Raw genomic sequence first — 13,094 nt, 5'->3', positions numbered from 1 at the left:
GAATGAATTAAAAGTTACATTTTCTAATATGTTAGTAAACCTTTTCAGTAGACCCATGTTTCACATACACTTGTTCTAAGAGTCTTGTGGATTAGGATCTTTAGACACTGGCAATAGTGCATCTTGGCAGATTTACCCAGTAACTTACACAGAAATGGAGATATTTATTGAGCACACACAGAATCAAAACACACACAGTTAGCACTTCAATGGAGAATAGCTCAGGAACAATACATATCTATTAACAGCAGTAGGTATAGCTCAGTAACAATATGCATTTCCTTCATTTGGGAGAATTGGCTAATTAATTCTATCCATGGCTAAACCAAAACACACAACATACACACACATGAAGAAGCAAGCACACAAGTCATAAGAGGTGATGGGGCAAGGATGAATTCAGCACAATTTAGGGGAGGCAACAACAGCAAGCAAGGGAAAGCCCTTACAATGACTTCTTGAGTCTCTGCTTCAGCTAGCAGGAACTGTGCTTGAGCCTTTAAAATGGCTTTTAAAGCAGCTGCAGCAAACAGGGATTTCTAATTCAACAGGCAGGGGTCCAGAGAAGTGGGAGTCAGAGGTAGTGAAGGAAAAGGAGGGGAGTCAGACCTCTGGGTTTTGGTGGACAGCAAGAGTGATTAAGTGATTTCAGAGAGGATCTGGGCAACCAGAACGAAAAGTGCACTCAGAACCCCAATTTTTATACAATTGTGGACAAAAGCTCCAACGCAAAATCCAATATTGATAGGATCAGGGAGGTGTCATTCCTCCTATAGCTGTACATTTCCTGGCAGAATGGGACAGCTGCACACAGGGTGAAGCAAGTCCCCACTCTGATAGGATTTTCTTTTTATTTCTTTGGTTGGTTGGCATAGTCAATCCTTGGCTAGCATGATTAGATTTCAGACTTGAAAAATGGGTCCAGAGGAGCAGCATACTGTATTGATGGCTGTTGGGATCTGCATTGCAAAAGGTCATGTTTTATGTATACTGGCTTGCAACATCATCTCAATTGAGACTACTAATTCCTTGAGCTACTTTTTCCATCAGGTCTCAAGCAGCCTCCATGGAAAGTGAACCAAACTGAAGTCATTTTAAAAACCATATAGGCAATATTGAAGTGGAGTGCCTCTCATAAGCTAGTAGCCAGCCTGCCAACAAACGATGTGATAAAATTTACATAACCACACTTCAGTGTCAAATAGGGCAATTGCTCTTGCTGCAGAAACATTCTGTCACAATCCTGGGACAGGGACTGCAGAGAACTGTAAACCAGTCTTTATATTAGCAGCTCTTGTATACTGCAGCAGCTTAACGAAAGAAGGCAAGTGCAATAAGGTCCTTAATATCCTTTGCCCTGCTAATGGGGCTGTCTGTAATTTGCAGAGTTAAAAGGTGGCAATCCCTTGCCCCAATACTATCATTTTTTTTAACAGGAAAGAATTAGACTCATAGAGGTTGTGACTCCCTGCCCGCTAAGTAGCAAGCCCCAAGGACTTGCTACTCTTTGGGATCTCCCTACACAAATGCCAAGAGGAGATGCATAGCTGTTTGCACCTCTTAGAGCGGCTACATGATCATGCAAAGCTACGTCTGATGCTTATTGACAATGTGACCTTAGAGACTGTCATTGGTCCATCTAACTCAGTACTGTTGATATGGACTGGCAGTGGCTCTCTAGGATTTCAGGCAAGAGCCTTTCCCAGGCCCATCTGACGAAGCAGGGATTTTTAAACTTGGGACCTTTTGGATACAAAACATGTGCTCTACCACTTTGCTATGGCCCTTCCCCATGGTTTGATTCAATATAAAGGCATTCCGTATTTTCATCATGGTATCCTATATCGGTTCTTTTGAAAGATAAGATGCCTGTTCTACTTTCTGGCAAGCTATGCTGATTCCAGATAAGATTTATTCTCCACATAAAATCTTGGCAGGCGTTGAAGAATGTTGTGACAGATAAAACCTTTGGCTTGCTGCCTCTGTGTCGGCTCTTCTATTGCTGGTGCACATGATGTTGCTTCCTCATCATCTGCTGCTGGTGTGTACACACAATCTGGGGTGAATCTTGGGACAAGCACCTGCTCCTTTCTCAGCCAGAACAGAGGGGGGGAAAACCTCTCCAATTTTCTGCATCAGCAAACAGAACTGCTGATGTGGAAATTCTACAAAGTTCCATTGTGGATTTTGGGAAAGATGTTTATTGAATTTTTCATGATTTCAATATGAGCAGCAATAAATGTGAACATGCTCCCCCCCACTATATTATTGTACTCAGATCATACAGCAAAATTATCAGTCAGCTGTGAGAATGCAAACTAACCATGCATGCACACATACAAAAACTTCCCCACAGTGTCCACTGCAGTTATGGGTTTTAATATGTAGGTATTTCTAAACGACTAACACCTGAAAAAGGTACTTGAGGGTGATTAAGTGGTGTACAATTAGTGGCTATACCAATATAAGAAAGTAAACATGATTTTCTGCAAACTTTTACTGGAGCCTGCAGAGAGCAGCTAGATTTCACACTTCATGGGTCTACTGCGGCCATGCAATCTTTAAGCTTAACATGCTTAATCCACTTATCCTTTAATTGTGGGTCTGCAGACTCTGCACGCACATAGCATAGTAGCATAAGAGAAGCCCTGCCAGATCAGACCAATGGTTCATCTAATCAAGCATCCTAGTAACCACAAATGCCAATCAGATGTCTCAGGGAAGCCCACAAGAGGACATGAAGGGAAAAGACCTTCTCTGCTCTTGCTCCTTAGGAATCTGGTGATTCTGCATCATCCTCATGATGAATAACAATTAAAAGATACCTTCTCCATGGATTTCCCCATTTGGCTTTTTAAAGGGACCTAAACTAGTAGTCATCACTATAACTTGTGGCAGTGAATTCCAGCAATTAATTCTTCTTTTAACATGGACAATAAAATAATTTCTTCCCAGTCAGTGGGAATCAGCATAGCCCACCGCAGGTACATGCAGGAGATTCTTAGGAAAGACAGGTGGATCCTGGAAGGATTAGAAGGTTTCACAATATGAAATAGTGTGCAGGTGAAGAGGATGCTTAGAAAGTTTTAAGATGATTCTAATTACACCTAGGTAAATGAATGTTGTTATCCACCCACCTCAAACCTTGTCCACAACCCCAATGAGATGCCTCCCCTATCTCCATTCCACAACCATTTCCCCTCGGTTCATACAACAAACCCACTGCCAAGCTTTTTCTTTTTTAAAGATCCTAAACTGGTTTCCTCCCAGTCTTTCACTCAGGCCATTGTTTGCCTAGATGCACCAATACAGAACAAAAGCTTGGGGAAACAAAAATAATTTTTCCTCATCTACTGAATCACATTCTTGAAAACCTACAATAGGGAAATAATATGGAGCTTCCTCTATGTAAGCCCACGTGGTCACAAAATAGTAAGTGTTCTTTTGTAGCCATTCACTCTGTGCTTGCAACTTCTGTTGTTATGTGCCTTCAAGTCGATTTCAACTTATGGTGACCTTATGAATCAGTTACCTCCAATAGCACTGCAAGTTCTACCGAACCCTTAACATAACTGTGAGTCACTGTCAACTTCTTTTTTTTAAAAAGTAAAGAACAACAGATTTACCTTTGGAGACAAAAGGACATTATGTTAACCAAAAGCTGCCTTCCAAGATACAATGTGCTAGCCACACACAGCTCTCAAAATAGCCCAGAGCCTTTATTAGAACTTTGAAAACCATAGCTTTCATTTTGTAAAAAATCTGCCAGACCTCATGACTTTAGAGACAGATTTGACATTATGTCAGCTATGGAATCATAGCAGATTGGAAAAGTCATACGAAACTCAACTGCATTATAAATTTCAGCTCTTATGATTTGAAATTATATCAACATTTCAAAGGGCTGGGTCACATGCTTCATATCTCAGAGTTACAATTCTAAATAAGAGCATGGTAATGTGATATCAAACATAGTTTGGCATGAACGACATTCATGGAAAGGAAATGCTAATTATGTCAATTACAAGCACATAAAAGCTTTAAAGATAAGGCCATCTAGCTTGCGATAGATTTCTGATACAGTCCTTAGTGGCATACATGCTGCTCATCTTGCTGTAAAGTTCAAGGGCAGAATCCACCAGGATCCTCTCTTTGTACAAATCCCATTAGAATGTGCAGGATGTATGCAAGGACACATGTAGTGATGCTGTGTAAAGTATATGTCTTTCAGCAGGGTTTGCACAGGATAATGGTGCTGTAAACCTTTGGGTCCCCAGATGTTGGACTACAATTCTCATCAGCCCCAGCCAGCATGGCCAATGGTCAGGAATGATGGAAACTGTAGTCCAGCAACATCTGGGGACCAAAAGGTTGGGATAGGCTGTGTAAACCAATGACACAGACATTCATCTCCCCCCCCAGTGCATATTTAAGAAATGGCAAAACCAGCCTCTCTTCATATTAACCACACACACACATTGTGCTGAGAATCTATCTGTCGAGTTTCAGCAAAGATATGCAGTTGATGGATAAACCTTTTAAAAAGCCGGTTTATAATAGAAACACTGACAGATGCTCTGTTCTGGCAGCTAAGACAAGCATTAGGCACACTGCCTCTTAAGTTGCAACAGCTTTCTAACAAGTGCTTCAGAAAGTGTATGCATACAGGGGAGATAGTGAAAGGTGGGGGCATGGCAGACAACTTTAAAAATATACAATTCTTTGCCAGAAGAGGAACATAAGGAGCTGCCTTATATCAAGTCAGATCATGAGTCTATCTCAGCATTGTGTATACCAAACGGGAGTGGCTCTGCAGTTTCAGACAGGGCATGGGCTTTGCCAGCAGTACCTGGAGATGCCAAGTAGACCATGTGTTCTACCACTGAGCTAACTCCCTCCCCCCCACTTGCTCCAACCTGATTCCTGCTGAAAAATAAGTAGCACATCATGCAGGAATCTCAGATATCAGACTTGCTGTCCAGTGGGGATGTCTGCCAGTCTCTATTTTATTCCTGGGCCTGTTTCAAACATGACCAAACTCCTACATGGAAAGAACATCCACATGACAAACAGCATACTGCCTGTGTGTCTAGTAGCAACCCGTGACAATCAACATCTGACAATATATGGGTTTCCAACGGTGACAAAAAAAAATGCTTTGCTTGTATCTTTTAAAAAGGGAGCCAGTTTTATCTCCTCAAACAACAAAAAACCTAATCAAGGATTTTGCTTAATTAGAGACATACTCTCATTATGTTATCAGAGCCTCAAGCCAAATCAATATAATCAACATGCAAAAGGAGCTATCTGTGGGTTTCCTGATAACAAAAGTTAAATGCAGGAGTCTATGTGACATTGAGATTGACATTGCTTAAAGAACAGTGGCCACTGATACATCGTATAGACCAGACCATATGTTATGATATGAGTTGATGTCAGGCCCCCCTGTGCATGAACAGAGTCCCAGTATGGTGCTGAGACATTCCAGAAACTGGTGACCTCATTAATGAAATCAACAGATGCCAGTTCACTTGGGGCTATCATCAAAAGCAGTTGAAACCAGATTTTTGCTGGACAGAGGCATACCTAATGGAAACATGATCACAAAGAGGATCTATAGTTAATGTGGATTGACAAGTGCACATCCCTTTTTATTCTTAACTGGCTTCGCTCAGCTTTCTATTCCCTTAGTCTGTTTTCCTCCCGTTCTGCTCTCTTAAGCTTCTTGCTACTTCCAGCCTGACTTCCATTAGATCTCTTCCCTCTGTCCAGTGTCAACTGGCTCATATGACCTCAGGCACTTGTTGCTTCTGCCTGCTTTCTCTTGGTTCTGCATTTCCTAGGTTCCAGGCTATCCTGGCTCAGCTACCTTTCGCTTTGGATCTATTTACAGCTGCTCCAACATCACTGCTTTCCTCCTGCTCCTTACTTCTGCCTATTACATCTATTGGCTCTGGTCCCTATTCCCTTATTAAGGTATGTGCCAGGAACAGGGAACTTGTGGACCTCCAAATGTGGAAGGACTACAACTCCTGTCATCCCTCACCATAGGTCACATGGACTGGGGCTGATGGCAGATGGAATCCAACAACATCTGGAGGGCCACAGGTTCACCATCTTTGCTATAGGCCATCTTTAAGAGATTTTTAACTCTCTTTTATTTTATTTTAATTTATGCAAATTAGTGTAGACGGAGAGAAAGGCTTGGATTTGTGGTTACTGTTGTCAGAGAGATGCTCATGTCTGCATAAAGAACCTTGACGCAATCTCCTCCAACATCAGGCCCTTCAAGGAACATTTTGGGTGCTTTACCCAGGTGATAGGGCAGAACATCTCCCAACTGCTTATTACACTCTCTTTCCTCCCAGCTTTTGAAACTGCACTTCTGCTGCTGGAAAAGCTACTCAGGAGGTGGTGGACTCACAAACAGAGTTACGAGTGTGGGAAATTAGGCAGTGATAGCAGCTTTAATTCACTAGAACATTAATTGATTCTGGAGCAACCCATCATATGAGGTTAATAGAATCTGTAGTGTCAACATTTATATGCAGCTGTTCCGACATGATAAAGCTGCACATCTGTTTGTATATTCTAATTAAGGTATATTAACATTGATCAACTAGGTAGCATATATAAATCAATACAAGGTGACCTAGTTATTAAAACATGTTGTTTTAAGGGAGGTTTGGAACTTATGATAAATGAACATTTAAAATTTCCTCGTTTTTTAAAAAAAATCCTTCTCTGTCTTGCTAAAAGTCTTCATAATTTGCAATATGTTTATAGAACTGTGCCTATCATTTTCTTTTCTGCACATACAAGTATTAAGGAAGAAACCCATTTCCCATTGAAATCAACAGAAATGCTACTGATAACAGAGCTCACTTGCAATGTTATATCCTGACCCATCACACTGTTGCAGATATGGTATTCCTAACATGCACACAGATCACTTCAAGAGAGGGTGCAGTTTCACATGCACATACACATTCCTTTATGTGTGAAGATCTGCCCTCTCATTTGAAGTGAATGGAGAAATCAGATTGTTCAGAAAATCTTTATGAGCATTGGAGCACACCCAGGGCTCTAGAGTAGGGTATCAATGTTTAAAACTAGGCATAAAGTGGTAGCCTGTATGCCTAAAATCTATTGACAGGAAGGAATGACAAAGAGAGATTCTAGACAACTTCTAGCTAGCTCTTTTGTCTTGATCAAACCTGTGTATTCTGGAACAGTCCCCTTTGGCTCCCAGGAATGCTTTATTAGAGTACATAGCTTCAGAATGACTTGCTGTACCTCCGTAAAAGCAACAAAGAGTCTTATGTCACCTTAAGGACTCACAAATGTATGCTTCTGAACAAAAGTTGCTGAGAGAGTGCTGCTGTGCATACACCCTGCTTGTGGCCTTTCCACAGGCATCTGGTTGGCCACTGTGGGAACAGAATGCTGGGCAAGGTGGGCTTTTGATCTGATCCAGCAGGGCTCTTGTGATGTTCTTAAAATTAATGTGGCATAAGCTTTCATTGGCTAGAGCCAATTTCATAAAATGCATCTGGATAAAGAAAGTTGGAATTTCATTCAATGCTGCTACTATCAGCCAATAGTACTTACAGCTTATAGGAAGTATGGGTAGCTTATCAACTTTAGTGACATTTGCCTTACATAAATGCAATCAATAAACTTACAAACCATTAGCATGTCAAGTGAAAGCCAGTCTCCATGATGAAAACATTGCTATCGCCAATTTGATGCAACCTTTTGAAAAATAGAGTCATCTTAGATGACTAGCCTACTAGCTGAAGAAAAGGATGGAACTGAGTTTCTTTTATATTGCACTCTTGTTTTACAATACAGATTACTGTAATGTGCTCTATGTGGGGCTGCCCTTAAGGTTGATCTGGAAGCTACAGCTGGTGCAAAATGCGGAAGCAAGACTGCTCACTGGGGCAAGGTACAGCCAACATGTCATCCCGCTGCTGAAAGAACTGTACTAGCCACTCATTAGTTACTGAGCTAATTTCAAGGTTCTGGTTTTGGTGTACAAAGCCTCATACAGCCTGGAACAAGGGTACTTGAAAGATCGTCTTGCCCCGTATATACTCAGTCGATCACTATGCTCTGCAGGTGAGGGCCTCCTGCAGATACCATCTTATCAAGAGGCCCGTTCTGCACAACATAGGAAGTGGACACATTGTGTAGTGGCACCTCCCTTTTGGAATGTCCTCCTCTTAAATATTAGACAGGCACCTTCTCTATTATTGGCACCAACTGAAGATCTTTCTCTTTCAACAAGCCCTTTAAGAACAGACCTTATTCCAGACTGCGTCTGTGTTGGAATTGCTTTTCAAAATTTTTTAAAATATTTTTTTTAAAAGTTGTTTTTAAGGTTGTTTTGTTTTAGTCTGTTTTTATAATGTTTTAGAGTGTTTTTAGTGTTTTTGTTTGCCGCCCTGGGCTCTTATTGGGAGGAAGGGCGAGATATAAATTTAATAAACAAACAAATAATAATAATATCGCAGTAATCATTTAAAGCTTGTTTCCATAGTCATGAGAGATAGAAACTTATCTTTTATAAATAATAATGAAAGCAGAGATTATGAGAATTTGACTTAGAATGTGAACTGTCAGCAAGTCTCTGGGATTGCACGTGCTCTTTGCCCAAAAACATCTAGTATGGAAAGCAGTTAAAAATAAAATAGTGTTATAAACTCTTACAGCAAATGATGGCGTAAAACTTATTCACAATAAGTTTGAGAGCTTACTGCTTAATTGCACCAAGGCCCAAATCAAAACAAACAGAATTCTATAACAAATGACAAACACAGTTGGAAAATTCAAAATGATATTAAAAATGCATTTATCTACCTGCATGGAGAACAGTAAATTCACACAAGCAAGTGCAGGGGGGGGGGCAGTGGCACTACACAACTGTAATAAATAAACACATTTTCCAGGGCTTTAAAATGCAGTAAAAGTTTGCACTTTTCGGGCGGGTGGGCCGACATATGTTGTTTAAAATTATTTTAAGGTCAAAACTGGCAATGTGCTGATGATTTCAAAATGTGAGACAAGAATGACATTGTATTACTCTTCTAGAGTGTTATTGTAGTGTTAAAATATCATTAAATCAGCACAAACCAACACTTATCATTTCCTGCACATTTTTCACAGTAAACTGCATTCTGACTATGAGTAATCTGTTAATCTGTTCTTTGCCTCACAATCCGTCAAAGTGACAGATTCATTCCATCCCTAATACATAATATCTTCATTTACTGTATGTGCCTTACAGGAAACTCTTTTTTTTGCTAGCACTGAGATTTAGAAAATCACAAGCAAATACACAGTGTCACAATCCTTGCCCTTGCCTCTTTCCACACTACTTCAGAAAGTCCAGCCAATTAAATTTCAAGTGCTCTTAATCCAAACAAAGATTTCCTAACAAGAAGCATTTTTAATAGCTTGAAACCACAATCCTCAAACTATTTAGGTGCAAAATCCTTTTGAATTCAGGAGAGGCTGCTTTGTACTTTGAAGGCTGTTGACGTGTGCAGCCTGAATAACTGAGGAGGACACATAACAATATTTTGTGGGGACATCTAATCTGATGATCAAAACACTGAATGATCATTTGCATGTATGAAACAACCATCATAGATTAAGCCTCACACAGAGAACTTCCACACTACTCGACATCAGTTCCAACACAATTAGGGGCACAACAATGTTCATCAATGTAATTGGTAGATTCATCAACTAAAGCTTTAGCTGATTAACCAGTAGGGGAAATTTTTTTAGTTGGTTATGGCTGCAAGTTAAGGGAACACTTTTCTTTTTTGTGGCTGGTGGTGTTAGCGAACAAAAAGAAAACATTCAGTGTGTTAGAGACACTCACCATTTGGTTCACCACAATCTTCTGGAAATATTTTCAGTACTGTTCAATGGGACTTCATAATGTGAGAGCTGGTCCTTATGCATTTTTATTTATTTATTTATTTATTTATTTATTTAATTTGTATCCCGCCCTTCCTCCCAGCAGGAGCCCAGGGCAGCAAACAAAGCACCAAAAAACTTTAAAACTTCATAAAAACAGATCTTAAAATACATTAATACAAAACAGCATTAAAAACAATTAAAAAAACAACCTTTAAAAGGGTTAAAAACATTATTAAAAACATATGAATTCTGACACAGATGCAGACTGGGATAGGTCTCAACTTAAAAGGCTTGTTGAAAGAGGATCATCAGCCCTCTAAATATACATTGCTGCTTGCAAATAGCAAGGTGAAATGAGGGCTGTGGACTTCTTACATCTGTTTAATAAACGTATAAACTGCCTTTCCCCCCATCATGGAACTCAAGGTGGCATACATCGGGTTTCCAGGTAATCTCCCATCCAAGCACTGGCCACACCAGACTTGCTTAGGTTCAGCAAGACTTCTGCATCATGTCTCCTAAGGATATATCCCTGAACCTAGATTATCAAGTCTGCAGAGCAGTGGCTTAACTGAAGCCCTGCCCATAGGATACTTGGATGCCACTGCATCATGCAGTAGGAGTGCACAATTTGTATGCCAAATGGATGGGCCACCTCATGAGACACTAGTCTTCTTACGAGAAGCCTTGCTCACAACTATTCAGGGTTGCCAGTGTGGGGTGGAGGAGCCTGCATCACTTTATTAGATTGCAATCTGTAAGCAGGTTTCCTCTTTCTGGCAAGGGAGGAAGGGTAGAATATTTTGCAAACTCTATATGCTCTTTTACAAACTTATTAAAAACAGATGTGTATATCTGCTTACATAGTTTTTTTCACCCTTTTTAGCATGGTAAGGCAGAATTTGTAGGTGAATGTTACTTTAGAGATAGAGAGAGAAATTCACTAATATGCAAAAAACCTTGCGGTTTAAGAATGTACCTATAGCCAACAGATATTTCTATCAAACTTTAAAAAGCAGGGAAATTGGGCAGCTATAGTGAATGCACCCGGGGAGCAGGAGACCTGACCTCCTCTCTGAGATATTGAACTGCCCTACAAATTTGTCAAAATGCAAACACAATTTGGGTTGGTCTTTCACAGTCCAATCCACTTCCTGTGTAGCTTGGAAGAATTTGGTAACAGTTTTCTATCCAACAAAGAAGTGTTTGAAAAGCATATATTATGAGAAAGTGGGCATAGAGACATCAGGTATTGGTGAAAATAACATACAAAATGCATTGAAAATGGAAATGGACTGCCTTCAAGTCGATTCCGACTTATGGAGACCCTATGAATAGGGTTTCATGGTAAGTGGTATCAGCGCTTGGAAGTAATTCGTTACTTGTGAGTCATTACTTTTTTTGAGGAAAGAGTGGGCAATTCCTTTATATGTTGATTGTAATAGAACTAGGAGTAATTTTATTAATTTTGCGGAGTAATTGTAATGTTTCCAGCACTACTTTTGGGCATTACTTGGGGGGGGAAGCTGGGGAAGTCTTCTGCTCCTCTGATTTGTGGATGAAAATCATGTGCCTCAAACTGGGCTTCTGTGCAGCGTCGCTCTTCCCTCATGCTCTGTGGGTGGGTAGGAGGTGACAAGGAATGAGGTGGAGAGTGAGATGGGGTGCAGTGAAGAAAACAATTATTTAAAAAATGGATGGTGGTGGTGAAGAACGGAGTGGAGGGAAAAAGGATCCCGAGGTCAAGAACATGGATAAAGGAGAAGGAGGCAGCAGCAGAATGGAGATAAGAACTGTGGAGGTGAAAGATGACAACGTGTGTGTGTGTGAATACTGTGTTTGCACTTGGCACACAAGTGGCCTCCACCACCCTCTCTGGTTACTGTGCTGCATTTGCAGTATTTTACCTTTTTTGCAGCTCAGGGGAAAATGTTTGCTTGGGTGAGTCTCCCTTAGTTGGTGGCAGGGCAGGGTCTGGGAGGTGGTTAAGTGAGGGAGATTATGCTTGCTGGCTGAGTGGGGGGCTTGCACTTGGTTTGATGTGCAAAGAACTGGGTAGTGGCCTCTGCCTCCCTCCTTCCCTCCCTCCCTTACCAGCAGAGAGACCACCATTGCTATCTTATGGATAAAAAGAATTATTCTACTACCTCTGTAGTACATGTTTTTTTAAAAAAGCACCTGAAATGTAATTGTAGTGATTACTTTTGAGAAAAAGTAATCAGTTACTTTCAGAGCAATTGTAACTGTAATGGTAATTTATTACTTTTTAAAAGTAATCTTCCAAGCTCTGAGTTATTCAGAGGGGGTTTGCCATTGCCTTCCTCTGAGGCTGAGAGGCAGTGACTGGCCCAAGGTCACACAGTGAGCTTCATGGCTGTGTGGGGATTTGAACCCTGGTCTCCCAGGTTGTAGTCCTAGGACAGGTAAAACTGACAATGGGGGAGGAGACGGAGGGGAGAGGGGATTGGAAGGGGAGGGGGAGGAAGGAGGGGATTGGAAGGGGAGGGGGAAGGGAGGGGTGAAAGAAGGGAGAGGGAAGAGGGAAGAGGGAGTGGATAGGAGGGGAAGGGCAGGTTTGATCATTTGCATGCTTTTTGAGTTCAGTGGGATTTACTCCTGTGCAATCATGCTTAGGATAGGTGAAACTGACCTGGGGAGGGGTGGGGGGAGGAGAAGGGCAGGAAGGGGAGAGGGTGGGGATGAGATTGGGTGGGTGGGCACTGGGTAGAGAGGAAGCCCCTTTCCTTCCCAAAAGGAAAACATTGTGAACAGTATCATTCTTTTTAGAGTTTCCCCCATCTTTTTATTCTATAGCAGGCACATGGAGCCTTCCCCCGAAATTTAAACCAAAGCTGACCCTGGCCACATTCACACCAGACTGTTATTTCACTTTAGGCAGTCATGGCTTCTTCCAAAGAATCCTGGGAAGTGTAGTTAGTGAAGGGTGCTGAGAGTTGCTAGGAGATGCCCTGTTCCCCTCACAGAGCTTCAATCAGAGTGGCTGACTGTTAAACCACTCTGGCCACTGGAGCTCTGTCAAGGGAATAGGAGTCTCTTCTTAGCACCCTTCACAAACTACACTTCCCAGGATTCTCTGGGGGAAGCCATGACTGACTCAAGTGAAATCAAAGTGTGGTGTGGGTGTGGTCCCGATTAGG

The 13,094-nt window shown here is 41.3% G+C and overlaps 1 protein-coding gene across 1 annotated transcript in view; it reads right to left on the bottom strand.

Moving 5' to 3' along the window:
• The window catches only part of CFAP20DC (CFAP20 domain containing), a 277,854-nt gene that overhangs the window by 15,163 nt on the left and 249,597 nt on the right, over positions 1 to 13,094 (bottom strand). The gene's annotated exons all lie outside the window — the stretch shown is intronic.

This window comes from Rhineura floridana, chromosome 3 (genome assembly GCF_030035675.1).
Source record: "Rhineura floridana isolate rRhiFlo1 chromosome 3, rRhiFlo1.hap2, whole genome shotgun sequence".
NCBI classification, from domain to species: domain Eukaryota; kingdom Metazoa; phylum Chordata; class Lepidosauria; order Squamata; family Rhineuridae; genus Rhineura; species Rhineura floridana.
Note: the sequence above shows the minus strand (reverse complement) of the source record. Positions and strands in the feature narration are given on the sequence as shown.